Source organism: Quercus suber, unplaced genomic scaffold, assembly GCF_002906115.3.
Source record: "Quercus suber isolate HL8 unplaced genomic scaffold, Cork oak 2.0 scaffold_238, whole genome shotgun sequence".
NCBI lineage: Eukaryota > Viridiplantae > Streptophyta > Magnoliopsida > Fagales > Fagaceae > Quercus > Quercus suber.
In genome coordinates, this window is record NW_027069695.1 from 356,693 (window position 1) to 371,484 (window position 14,792).

Sequence of the window (14,792 nt, forward strand, 5' to 3'; positions counted from 1 at the left end):
CACTTCTGCTGGGACTCAGCTACACTGAGGCCAATTTGGTCCGTACCTCCATTTATGACCGTTATTTTATTCTCATATTCTATTCTCTCCTCTTTCTCATCGCAGACTCAAACCGCTCTCTTCAATTCATTGTTTCTATTGGTTTGGGCCTTGGATCATTTAGATCTCTGAAGAATTTAGTTTCATGAGGGAAAAAAGCTAAACATAAAATATGGGCATGCATATGAGTGTCCTTGAAAGTGCATATAAGATAACAATTGTCAAAGATAATGCTTCAACTGAGTGATCTAATGGTATTCACAGGATGAGTGGTCCGATTTTTGGTTGATGTTAGGTAGAGCAGTGAGTTCATAGCTATCATGAATAGTTTGCATTTGGGAATGGTTTGTTACAACCAAAAAAAGAGAGAAGGGGGCATTGAGAGTGCAAGTGTTTAGCATATTTCCTTGACATGGGATTTGTTTTCTATCATATTTTCACTTCCTCAATCTCTCCTATTGGGCTTCAAAATTAGTTTGAATATCCAATTTTATAATTAAAATAAAATCAATTAGATGTAAGTGACCAATTACACCATTAACACAAACAAGTGTATGTATGCCCATAAATTTGCGACTCATACTTTTGAAAGAAGAAATCCATCAACACATACAAGTGTATGTATGCCCATAAATTTGCACCATTAACTCCTTAAAATATTCGATTATATTTTTACCATATATTTTCAGTACACTACTGCCCCTGTGCACAAACGTCTTGACAAATTGACTTACATTACAAGCCTAGCATCGAAACGGCATTGCTTTTGACTTCTTTGAGGTGACCACAGCATCAACAATAATAGTTTGACACCAACGAGATAAAATTTAGCGGAAAACTAAAACAAATAGAAAAAGGATGATGAAGAAGAACCTCTAGTAGCAGGCCCGATTAAAATTTTAACCTGGGCTTAGACTATATTTAAAAGCCCGGTCCAAATGAAACTAATTCTCAAGTGGAAAAAGGGTATGAAAACGTGTCAATCATTTGCTCCGGCTATTGATTCTACGGAAATCTACAGTCTTTGAGTCCTTTTTATATCAACAGCTCCCTATTCCTTATTTAAATTTGGGCTAGGACTACACACGTTCTATAACTCTTAATAATTTAACGAGGCCTCAATTTTTCTGTGTAATTAGTTTGGCCTACTGAAATTCCACTGTAGGATTTGACATTTACGTGGATTACACAAACTAGTTTACAATATTTATAAAATTTTCTGATATGGCTTGCTTTTTATTAGTTTTTATCGAGACTCATAATTAATATTATTTTTTTATTTACTTATAATTACTCATTATATTAGTCATTTATAAAAAATTTTGTAAAAAAATTTGTATATCTAACATTACTCTAATTTCTCTAGCATCAATTTATGAACTTGAGAAGCAAAAAAATATCGGCAGGTTCTATATATGCAGAGGATTCATGTCTGAGATGAATGGTACTAAAGGAGTTCAATATCTACATTGGCCACGGCCAATTCTTCATATCATTGAGTTCTTTCTCCTTCAGCTTCATATTGTATCTGGTTTTTTTTTTTTTTTTTTAATTTTTATTTATTATATATTTGTGGGAAATGTACTTCTTTTTATCTTCTCCTTAAAAAGAAAGGTCATTTTTTTACTTCTTTTTATAGAATTGTTTTCTTATATTTAGTTTGTGTGTGAAAGTAGGAGTTGGGCAAGACAAAAGTAGGAGCTTAGCTCATTCCTTATTTAAAGTTGGGCTAGGACTACACATGTTCTATACCTTTAATAAATTAACAAAGCCTCAATTTTTCCCCGTGGTTAGTTGGGCCAATTGGAAATTTCACGTTTTTATCAAATGAAAATATCAAATATATTTTTCATATTCGGAAATCATGTTGGAAATGTAATGTGGTGTCATACTGAATAGGGTATTCTTGGGAAATTTTTAACTTCTTGTAACTTTTAGAAGATAAATTTAAAAAATTAGCTTTTTTTTTTCTCCTCTCCAAATTCAAATTTAAAACTCCTAAATTTTAGCTTCTTTTATCTCTCCCCTTTTTAATATTGAAATTTACTTCTTCTTTTTTATTTTTTATTTTTTATTTTCCAAAACAAAATGGCCGAAGGTTTTGGTTAACTAGTTAAAAAGATTTAAAAAAAAAAAAAAATTATAAACAGTTAGAAACAATTTTAAAGTGCCAATAACTAATTACAAAAAGTTTATTTACAATTTACTTGTGCTAACATCTAGTTTCCTTTGTTTATCCAAAATGCAAGCGTTTTGATAACTTGCACACACATGTTGGCCACGTGCTTCACTTAACGGGGACTTAACAATTCGTCGTCGTTTCCAGTATTTAGCTTATTTTGAATTGCAAAAAGATATCGTTTCATTCAAACTACTTTGTGCAAATGCAACATTTGCTTCGATTTTCTTTAAAATAAATAAATAAATAAATAAAAAGAGAGTAAAAAGTTTACAAGACAGATCACAGATAAATGCAAAGCAAGCTGAATTCAAGATGGACAAATAAGACATGAATTCAATTAAGGGTCTCTCTCTTTGTGGTTATTTCTCATGTTTATTTGCAAAGCTAAAGATCAATACTACTCGTAGTTATTTTAATTTGTTCATCAAATCAACTCTAATGCCTCTTGATGTTTGGTCCAGAGTTTCACATTCTTATCAAATTGAGCATTATAATTAAGGAAAATGCTAGGAACACGATAGTAATACATTCCTAATGTTAACTACCAGTAACTCACTTGCCTAGCATAACAACTAACTGCGCATCAACTAACTTGACAGCTAACACTGCCTACACAGTATTTACTCTTATCAACTTCATGGTCGTGCCATCATCTCCAACTCTCTCATGCGCCTATAGGAATGCGGGCGCCTCCTCCTCCATGCCACCCAAATCCAAATGCAGAGGCAGATCAAGCATAGCAGCACTACAAGTGGAATCACAATCCAGAGCCAGTAGATCTGGGAATCTACTGAGATGCCATTGCCAGCCCCTGTAGGATCAGCAGGATGCTCCAGGGGAAGTAAGGGCGAAATAATGTCTGCAGGTACATCCCATGGACGCCCTGGTATGATATCATCATCCATAGCTCACTCAAGCTCGGGTATTCTCTCACTGTGGCTGTGTGTTTGTCGCTTGTCCAACCAGTTAAGAACCTGCAAGGTTCAAGAAAGAATGTACATTATAATTTGTTTGACCTCTTCATGAACAAGAGACCCATCATTATCCATATTTATTGCCTATAATTACTCTGAGTTTTATGTTAACTTGTCAAAAAAAAAAAAAAAAAATTCCTTATTTATCTCTACATATAAAAAATTTGTATTAAAAAAATCAGCAAAAATGAGAAATTAAAGGCCTAGTCACCACTTTGACCAGGACTTATATAAGGTTTACGCATAATTACACGACTTATATAAGGTTTACGCATTCTAAAAAAGCACTTATATAAGGAAGGAAAGGCATCAAAACTCAAAAGAGAAGGGAGGCCAATTGTACTTACTAGAGTGTCATTTTGGAGTACTTTTGCTAGAGTAGCCATTCATTCCCAAAAACCCACGAAATCCATACCAAAACTCTGTTTTTACCATTCAAAAAACCATCATTTACTATCAAATCACCCTTCCGTAGTCATCATATACAAATCCATACCATTAACATGAACCCAAGAGTTCTTAGCAAATTATTAATCTTTATTGGACACTCCTGTGTCATAGGCATAAGACCAAGTACATTTGTTCCTTTTATTTGTATTTTGCATATACCAACTATTATTTACCACATTTCCCTCCAGGTCCCCCATATGTTATGAATTTTTCCAAATCTCCACTTTGACGTTTCCAATACATCAAGTCATAACCTACATTGCTAATGTACTTATCCATTGGAGAGGAGTCTATATCCCTTATACTGTACACTTGAGAGACATATTGCATTTCTGTAAAAAAACTTGTTTCTGCCAAATCCTTGCTTGGAAATCGACCATTCCCCATCGGTGGACACGGATTATTTATATTCCTATATACCTCGCCCACAAATTGAAAATAGCAAGCGTCATTGGTTAAGAGAGTGAAAATATGCTTGGGCCAATATCCTATTTTTTGATCATCCACTTTTAACCACCAATGACCGCTTATGCTATCCTGCATGCATGAAAGTATAAGAAACGTCAACAATTGCGAATACTTCGATACTATAAGTCCTAGATGTTATCTTTAAAATTTAGAAGAAAAATTTAGCAGCCATTTTTGCAGCAGTGTGTAGGAAAGCAAATTCGGAGTAGGAAACCCATAAACAAAGTACCAAACATTGAATAATTGAAATAACTGAAATACACTAACATTCAATAATTATGAAAGATGTTGATGGTGCTTGGGTTGAAGGAAAAACTATCAATGAGATTTTGTATTTCATGCCGACAAAAGGCAGAATCCTTGCTTAAGTGCCAAGAGGACAGTCAATATTTGCTGAGACATACATGTCAAAAGAGAGGATATGGGAGCTAGTATTTAATACATCCACAATGCAACGAAACATGCATTTGATGCCTATTTTTTAGGTGTGTAACCAAATTATAGTAGGTTATGAAAAATGGAAAAGACAATTACACAGAGCATAAAGATTTACATGGTTCCAAACCCCAAATACACCCATAAAGCTCTCTAACCAAAATAGGCAACACACTTGGCAAGGTAATATGTTTAAGCAATTTCAGAAAAAATCCCTCTTACTGTTAACTTTTATAAACTGGCAACAGGATTATAAAGGTGAGTGTATGTTACTGGAAATGGCACACACTACTTAAACTGTTGATTACTGCAACAACTTGGAAATTTAGTACCTCTAGTCCCCAAATTGGATCTTAAAACAATAAGTTTAAAGGAAAAGAAAATGCATAAATGTGGTTTCTTAGTTTTAAGTACTTATTATTTGAGGGAACCAATTGGAGTAGCAATGTCTAGTTCATCATGCAACTATGTCAAGTTATTTGTTCTGGGGCCTTAGAGAGACATCATTGAAAAAAGTTATTTCATTGTTTAGATAAATGAATTATTTTGATGAATCTCTCACAAACTTGATAGGAAAAAAAAGTGATGTAATGGTATGTATTGATAGTCTGAAATTCATGCTGAATAAGCTTACTAAAAGATATTTCATGCTATATACAAAAGCCTACTACTTCATTTCCTTGTTCTTGCTTCAATTTTTTTGGGAACACATATTGTTGTAAACTTTCCTTGCTATTTCGTCTGTAAAGGATCCATTTTTAACATTGTGAACTACTACCTTGTCCCTGTTGCCTTTTCCTTGTGGGCATTCAAAGGTACTACAATAATGCTCATTTGGCTCTCTTTGCTGCTTTTTTTTGTGGCTAGGAACCCTGTGATTAATGATTGAGACAGACTCACGGTTATTAAGAGTAAGTTACTTTCCATGTTCAAAACTTGGCCAAAACTGTGTGCATTTAGGCTCACTATTCAGACTCGTGCGTGTTTACCTCTGATCGATAACAAATAAATCTAGTGAATTGGCAAATAGATGTTCAAGTCATAGGCCTATAAGGTGAGAACGGTGAGCGTAAGTGTCAAATCTTTTCTAAGAAATGATTGGGAACATGTATTCATGTTGCAAATTTGTTTGGGCTCCTGTTTCTAAGGCTATAAAAAGGGTGAACCATACTTGTACGGCGGCAGAGCCATATTTATATATATAAATATTTTTACCAAAATTATAAGAGGGAAGAGAGAATTTCCAAAAGCCAAGGGGGCGCCATAGGCCTCCCTCTACCAGTGCCTGTATTCAGTTATGTTTTTATTTTATTTTATTTATTTGTTTAGGGTAAATTACATCAACCTCTCTTGGGGTTCTATAAAATGACGCTCCCCCTTGAAGTTTGTATAAAGGATTATGAATATTTTTTTTATAAATGAAAGCATAGATTTATTTGTTGCATTTATAAAAATGTCAAGGTGGGAGAGTATCTTTTGTCTATAGTTTGGGGGAATTTCATTTTGTGAAATCTCAAGGAAGGTTGGTGTAATGTACCATTTTATTTTATACATCAAACAAACTTGTTTATATGTGTGCATGTTAATTGAAGTGGTGGAGAATGAGAGTCAAAGAACCAACAAGGTGGCAGTAATATTTAGTAACTAGTATTGTAAAGCTGGCATTTACTGATTAATAAAAATAAAAATAAAAAAGGAAAGAAAGAAAGAAAAGAGCTTCCATTTTTAGGAATAATGGAAGAGCTGGTTGGCTTTTTATGCATAAGCATAGCATGCTAGATTTGTTGTCCTTGAAATTTTGTATGGGATGCATTGTTGTTTTCACTTAGATTATTTTGGGAGTTTATAAAGGAATGGAATGACATGGAATAAAATTGATAGAACAGAAAAGAATGGAAAGGAATGATAATGAATTCAATACTTATGCATTATTTTTTAAGCTGGCGTATTTCATGTTTTCACTTATGCTTGGTTTGTTGTTCTCACCAAAACCAAATACCACCACCACCTAGCCAAACAGCAAATCAAGAACTACCCCAAATGAGCCAACCTGCGACAAAAAACACCCCTGCCAACTTAACCCCTAGTCTCTTCCTAGTAGAGGCTGGAGTTAATTGCCATTGATAAAATAATGTATAAAAAAAAAAAAAAAATTTGAATGGTAATTTATTGGCCATCAGAGTGACCCCTTCAGTATTTGTGAAACTAGATCAGCGGGGGATTTATGAGTGTGGTTAGCTAGCTTGAAATAAATTGTCAGCCAAATCAGTGAACAAAACCTTATAGATATAATGAAAGGTTCTTTCTCTGCTACCAAGATGGTTACAAGACTAAAAATAAAGTCAACCAGCTCTTCCATTACAACTGAAGGGGAGAGGGATCCTGGCAAAGAGAGAAAGTTAAAGGGTGGCAACCAAGCTGCTTGGTCAACCGTGAGTTCAACCTAAGCTGTGAGTTGCCTAAGACCTCCACCATTCTTGGGGAGATTCAAAGTAGGGGATTCTGCTTGGGTGGGCATAGGCAGAGCATTGTCAGGCCTTAGCATGGGTGGCTAAAATGTTTAGGTTTTAACAAATTCCTAGGCTTTTTAATTGAGAGATTTGAGGAGCATTCTGTGGCCCTTCTAAGCATGCTTTCAATAGTTAACACCTGCATCCAGCTTCTTGTAGACATGATACTGGGAGAAGAGACTAAATAGATTTTTTAACTTGCATTTGGAGGTAAGTTGCTATTCATTTCCATCTTGTTTACATCTGGTATGTTCATTCATGAATTCTATAATTGTTTTTTTTATTATTAATATTTTTCAGTTTTTTATTATTGTCTTAAAATATCCATATTCTTTTTAGATTCTTCACTTCACACATTGAGTGTCACTCAGATTTTTTTTTTTTTTTTAATAAGTAAAAAAATGGTTGTAAATATTTTCAAAATCGTAATTATACATCAATTGCCTATTCAAATTTTCACTTGTCCCGGCATCCCTAGAAACTGCTACAGATGCAGATTATGCTGTAATTTTAGGAGTTATTAGCCCTGAGGTTTGTTATTAATAATGTCTAATGAAATGGGTTCTTTAATTTTAGTTCTTCTGGATTTAAGTTTTAGTCACTTTGATTTCCTGTTTTTTGTAACTTGCAGTGCTTCCACAACTTGACTGGCAACCATCATAGCTCATCACTGCACTTTAAAACTAATTTTCTTCTGTTTATGATGGTTCAATACTTGGTGTTAATAATTATCGAAAATTAAAGAATTCATTCTTGTCAAGTTATCAACATAATCTATATGGACTTCATTCTTCCTCCATCCTTTACAGATGGACAACTTCTACACAGCCACAGGCAGGCAAGCTTCAGACTTTACAACACCTTGTTGGGGAATCAAGCGTTGCAAAAAGTTGATACTCAAGCATGCAAGGCTTTTTTCCCTCTTGTGATCAAAGTGTATATTTGAAATATGAGAACACATTAATGTTTATATTTTATTAGAAGTAGAACTAGTTATTAATATTTTATTATTAAATTATGGCCTTGTAATCGAAATTTCAATAGAATTTTGTTCATTCTTGGATCAAATTCTTTTCTTGTTTATCTTTCTTCTCTTGCGTCAATAAGTGATTGTAATGCTACATCAAATTGTTCAAGTCAAATTGAAGCATTAGAAATTTAAATGAAAAGCACACAATCAATTAAATTTTATCACTTTCTCAAAAAAAAAAATTAAATTTTATTACCAACTAAAAAAAAATATCATATTTTATTATATTCTTAAACCAATATCAAGATAAGGATAAATACAAGGTATTGCAGTCTCTTGGTTAGGGGTGTTCATCGGTCAGTCCATGTCGGGTTTGTGCCAAACTCGGACTTGACCCGACCACTTCTAGTGGACCCAACCACTTCTAGTGGGGGAGATGAGATCAACCCACTGCTTACTGAGAAGGGTCATTGGATTAGAGGGATTAGGTCTTATTGGATGTCAGGTGGGTGTTAGTCGGAGTTTAGTTTGTGGCAAGAGAGTAGATTTTGCTAAACTTGACCAAGATCTCCTTAGATAAAACTTATCAAATTTTGATCGAAATAGACAATTTGGGCAAACAACTTGCTAGAAAATGGTGGAATATCGGACTGGTCAGGTCTTTCAAGTTTCAAACTTGATCACTTGTCACTCGAGCCAACTTTATTGAATCTCGACATTCTAGAACCTCTGCCAACTGCCATGCTCACCAGATTGGTTAGAGTTCGGGTTGGTTGATAGCAAGTCAGCCAATTCTGTTGGTCTTGGTCTTGGTCCTGGACACCCGTACTCTTGGTTCATACAGTAAATGCTAGCCTAATTGTCTTCAAGATATATGGCTTCAATACATCATATAATGCTTCAAAACCTTTTCTTACAAAGATATATGAACTTCTGGATGGCAAAGGCTAATATTTTATGTTAACAAGAAAACAGGGGACATGTAGTCATTATTTCAAATAACCTTAAGACCTCAAAACCAAAACCTTAGGGCCTCAGTGAAGTAAAAAAAAAAAAAAAAAAAAAAAAAACCTGATTTGTTTATATGATCAACTGTGCCCAACCTTAATTGCAAATTTTGCTTTACTGTATAAATCAGTACCATATTAGTATTACATAGAAATTTCCAAGTAGAANTTTCGGGTTGGTTGATAGCAAGTCAGCCAATTCTGTTGGTCTTGGTCTTGGTCCTGGACACCCGTACTCTTGGTTCATACAGTAAATGCTAGCCTAATTGTCTTCAAGATATATGGCTTCAATACATCATATAATGCTTCAAAACCTTTTCTTACAAAGATATATGAACTTCTGGATGGCAAAGGCTAATATTTTATGTTAACAAGAAAACAGGGGACATGTAGTCATTATTTCAAATAACCTTAAGACCTCAAAACCAAAACCTTAGGGCCTCAGTGAAGTAAAAAAAAAAAAAAAAAAAAAAAAAAACCTGATTTGTTTATATGATCAACTGTGCCCAACCTTAATTGCAAATTTTGCTTTACTGTATAAATCAGTACCATATTTGTATTACATAGAAATTTCCAAGTAGAATCAAAGTTTATCTAGAAATACTTGACTATTTATTTAAAAAAAAAAAATAGAATCTCCAAATTTTGCAAAATTATTTTAAATCAAAAACCAAAAATATTTTGGGCATGCAATAACAAGTATATAAAAATATGAAATTGATTGATTTAAAATTTGGGCTGAAGTAATTTTGTATCTTATAATGAGTAACTTTTTAAATCAGCAAAATCAAATAGGCCCAAAGCCCATTTTGGTACCGTTATTGAAACAACAAATTTTTTTATTTATTTAAAAACCACGATATGTGTTTTTACAATATTTTTTAAGGCATGTATTACCATGACACTTCAATAAATAACTATATATCAGAAATTTCTAGCCAAACAGCCAGTCTCTCAAATTCACCTCAGTTGCCTCACTCTCATCTCTGCCTTTCTCCCTCGTCCGTCACCGCACTCCTCTGTTCTGGCTTGATTTCATTGATTAGGTAAATAAATCTTTTACATGTAAAATTTGTGAATCTTGAGATGTGTTTGTGAATATATATGTGTGTGTGTGTGTGTGGACTGTCATTTTGTCAACTGTGTATTTGGATATTTGGGGTGATGGGTCTGTTGTAAAAAATTGGTGAATTTCAGAAATTGTATGAAGTGTGATTCTTTTAAGTTTAGACAATTAGCTTGATTAGTTTGTTCCTTGATGGGTCTGTGACTCTGTGTATATTAGTTTGTTAATTTGTTAATTTGAGGTCTGAGTGTTTGACTGGTTGATATATATTAGATTAAGTAGGGCTATAAACAAACCAAGCTGTTCTTAAACAACTCAATCTGGAGCCTTAGTTAGAGTTTTTTTTAATAAACAAGCTGAGCCCAAGCAAAAAAAAAAAAAAAAAAAAAAATGTTCATGAACAAACTTGTGAACAATAGAGCTTGATACAAAACAAGTCAAGCTTAGCTTGTTAAGCTTGATTATAAACCTATTAAACATATTTTAATAGTGACATGGCTCACTTGGACCACTACCCACTGCCCATTATCCTTTTCCCTTCCCTCTAGACTAAACTAGGTGCATAAAGGAGTCTAAAGCTCTGGAATATGTTATCATACTTGGTATCTGGTGGTATATGAACCAGAGCATCTCTGACACAAAACGTATCTGGTGGTATATGAACCAGAGCATCTCTGACACAAAACTCCAGGTTGCCTGCTGCCTTAAGTAACAAATCAACAGCATCCCTCTTGCAATGATGCAATCTAGTTGTAGACATTTAGATGACAATTGATTAGTCAACATATAGAATATCTAATGGGAATTGGCTCCACAAAGAATTGAAGGGCAAACATGAAATCGATATGGATAAATATAAACCTGAAGGTACAACCCTTATACCAGAACCGGTAAGGTCCTTGGGGATCATTAACGAGTCAGCCTTCAACAAAGTCAGCATTGCCATTAGGTGAACAACCGACAGTACTCCAAACCAGGAGTTTGCTACACATATTTCCTGCTATCAAATTTCAGACCCCAGTTACAAGGCTAGAAACAATGAAAGCAAATTATTTTAAGTTCAAGAATAAGCTTTTGATTGTCTTACAAGTCGTCCATCTTCCAAATTCTTTCATTTGAATTGTGCAAGTCCCTCAACACCATATTCTGTTACATCTGTAAGTTATTTTCCATTGAAGACTCTGAAAGAGAGAGAGAGAGATGACTTATGAGATATGAATTATGATACCTTAGTAAGTCCAATTGAAACACAGATACTCCTCAAGTGCTCCCAGACTCCCAGTAGTTCACTTATTGCATATCCACCTGCAAGAAGTACAATTTCTGCCCAGTAAAGAAACTTTTACTCACGATTCATTTGGTTTCTGATAGAAAATTGTAACTACTAGAATATCTAAGATATTTATGGGTTCAAAATATTGAAAGAAAAACTCATTCTAACCAAGTCAAATGTGTTAATTCGTGTCCCACATAATAAAACGTCTCCAATTTGTTATTCTAGAGTACTTTTTTGTTTCCCACGTTTCCTTAGCAACCAAACAGAATATAAAGAATAAACAGAAATTCAGCATTACTAGGCATATAAGGCCAGACCAGTATCTTCTGCCACCAAAACAATCTGATTCCGAAGGCAAGACAACCAACTGCTCTTTTGGAATCAGACCTCTAAGTGGCCTTTGAAGATCAGATTGTACTAGATTGATGTGACAAATACCACGACTTCAGGGACACTCTTCTTCTTCTTCCTTTCAATGGCATATAGAAGTAGTGGACCCCATTTTTCTTGGTGGGGATTGGTTTCAAGCACAACATCCTACACAAAAACCAATCATCCAACTCTATATTTTTAGCTCCTACAAGTGAAACAATGAGACTAAAAGAACTTGAAGAAATGGGAACATTTATATATTATGAGAAGACCGAAGCTTCCTAAAAAGAAGCCTCATTTTTTCTCTCTTTTGGTCAATGAACAAGTCCTGAATTTGGAGGAGCTTCATGCTAGTGAAGAGGGTTTAGACTCCGGTGCCCACCTTGTAATCGAAGGGTTCTATACTTCTATTGGTAATCTCTTTCGCTCTCTCTCACTTTGGTCTCTCTTTTATATTTCTACATTTCCATTATTCATTACCTTACTTTAATTTCTCTCTGTTTGGTTCCATATATAATGCCTTTTGTGCTGTAGCTTAGTCATTTTAGACCTTTTTTGTTTCCTTATAAAATAGTTCCTGGAAAATTTATTTTCATTGAGGCTCTATATATGGAAATTATACTGTGAATCTAAGATCCTGTTACCTGAAAATTGCAATGTTGCCATTCTCTGAAGTTTGTGAAGAGTTGCATAGTATTCTGCATTTGATTTAGTAGAATTCCAAATTTGGTATATTGTGAAATTGTTTCATTTGTGGGTCTATGAAATTATATTATTTGTTATACATTCAATGATGTATAAAAGTATTAGACAGTGTAGTTGGAAAATTGGGATGTCAATTCCAATTCAAAGTTGTTTGACCCAAAGGCTTGACAATGTACTTGTGTTAGATCTTGAGCTTAAAAGCTTGATATTGAGGTTGAGCTCAGCTTAACTTATGAATCAAGCTTAGCCAAGCTGAGCTCAAGATTTTAGACTTTTTGATGAGTTGGAGTTCAAACATTGTTTTTAAGCTTGAGCCTAGCTTGAACATTTTGCCTTTTTTGTCAAGCCAAGCTTGAACAGTCACTACTTGGAAAAGCTTGGCTTGATTATACCCCTAAATCTGTGGGACATAAAGAAGGCACTTGCACATATGTAACATGTTTATGTTCTGAAAAATTAATCATAATGGTTTATAGACTGCAGCATGTCAAGTGTGTTTGTGAAATTCAATGCCAACATTATGTACAGCTTTGGTGGTATTCACATTGTTGTTAAAAGCGCGCTTAAGCTCAAAGCTCAAAGCCCCAAGGCTCTAGCACTTTTTGCCTCAAAAGCTAAGCTCATTCAAAGAAGCACGCTTTAGGCGCGCTTTTTTGCGCTTTTTCAAAAAGCTCAAAGTGCGCTTTTTGGAGCTTTTTTATGTTTTTCAAAAAAGAAAAACCAAAACTGAATTAAAGCTATAGGATCTTGACATTATTGATATAAACCATTGATTTTGTATATTTTTAGTGTAAATTACTTATCAAAAAAAAAAAATATTTTGAGTATAACTTCTCCTAAAACTCAACCCACAACCTCCCGGATCTTCTCTATTTTTATTTTTTCTCCTTGAAACAGTAACCCACCTAGCTCCTTGGTACCAATTACCATGTTTCAATGTCCTCATATTCTTAGCTCATTCATGGGGGAAAAAAAAACATATGATATAATATATGTGGTAATTGTTTAGTTACTTTAGTGGTTGATTTTGAACATAGCAAACTAATTCTTCCAGAGTTATAGTCATTAAGTGATTAAATTATTAACTAATATTACTAATTAGTCATAGGGCATTATAGATATAGGAGATTTAAGAATGGATATTACATGGAAGTACTAATATCTAGCTTATCCAAAAAAATAAAATGACTTGACTAGCAATTTTTGTGTTAAAATTGCAAAAGTAGGGCATATCTAAATGTTATATGAATTATATAAAAAGTTTTATTTCAATTTATATGATAATTTGATCATTTGATTGTTGCATTTCTAATTAATAATAATTTTAAAATTTTTAAAATTATTTTTTAAAAATGTGCGCTTCACTTCAATTAGGCGCGCGCTTGCGCTTTGCGCCTAGGCTTCAAGAGCCCTTTGCGCTTAAGTGCGCTCCTCGCTTTTAACAACACTGGGTATTCAACCAGATGGGTCGAATCAGTATCCTTTACCTTTATAAATTTCATTACAAAAGTAACTAGCATAGATAAAAATGTGAGAGCAACATCAAAGTGCTAATATACAGATGTTGGTGTCAATTGATAGTTCAATATGAATATTTTTATAGTTCAAGCATATGATCATATCATATAAACAAGTTTTAATGAAATTTTAATATTCTTTTTGCAGATTTTGACATGGATGATGTCTTTATTTCACATCCTTTTGAGTGTGAGCCCAGCGAACTCAGTCTCTGGAAATATTATTACAATCCATATGTTGTCTGCTTTTTTGCCGTCATTATTTTGATGGTCTACATGGCATACAAAATTCAACCCACTAAGCTTCAACAACTAAGAGGACTGTGGATGCAAATGCCGAGAGACCACCAACACTGATTGGAGTTTACCTCTTGCATTCGAGAGAGCATCTCTCTGATTGGATGCCACCTTGATAATCAGGAGGAAGAAGATGGTGTTGTCTAGCATTCTATGACTTACAATCACAATACTTGTATTTATTTTCTTTGCTATCTTCACTAGACTAAATATTTTTGTTTTGGACTGTGTCATTTCAAACATGGCATTAAATATCACTAATTTGCAATCAAGAAGTGAATATTATAGCAGAGCATTTGAGGCATAAGCTTAAGCTTGGATTTTGAGTTTCTTGGTCCTTTGCTCATCCAAGATTTAGTTCCTCTCTCTCTCTTGAGTTTATTTATGCTCTTGGTAATATCTATATTTGATTTCCACCATTTTTATGCTTCTTTTACTTTTTCTTATTTGTGGGGGCTTTTCTTGCCATCTTAGTAAATTACACTATAAAATGCCAAGTATAATTTATTGTTTTTTATTGTGTA

The 14,792-nt window shown here is 33.9% G+C and overlaps 1 long non-coding RNA gene across 2 annotated transcripts; it reads left to right on the forward strand.

Annotated features, from left to right (window-relative positions):
• The first annotated feature begins 9,911 nt into the window (after positions 1-9,911).
• LOC112015220 (uncharacterized) lies at positions 9,912-14,594 on the forward strand. Of its 2 annotated transcripts, XR_002883189.2 has the most exons (3): positions 9,912-10,081; positions 12,076-12,162; positions 14,120-14,594. It is a non-coding gene; the product is annotated as an uncharacterized LOC112015220 (long non-coding RNA). The 2 variants fall into 2 exon arrangements; XR_010631728.1 differs by having other exon boundaries at positions 9,912-12,162.
• The last annotated feature ends 198 nt before the right edge of the window (positions 14,595-14,792 follow it).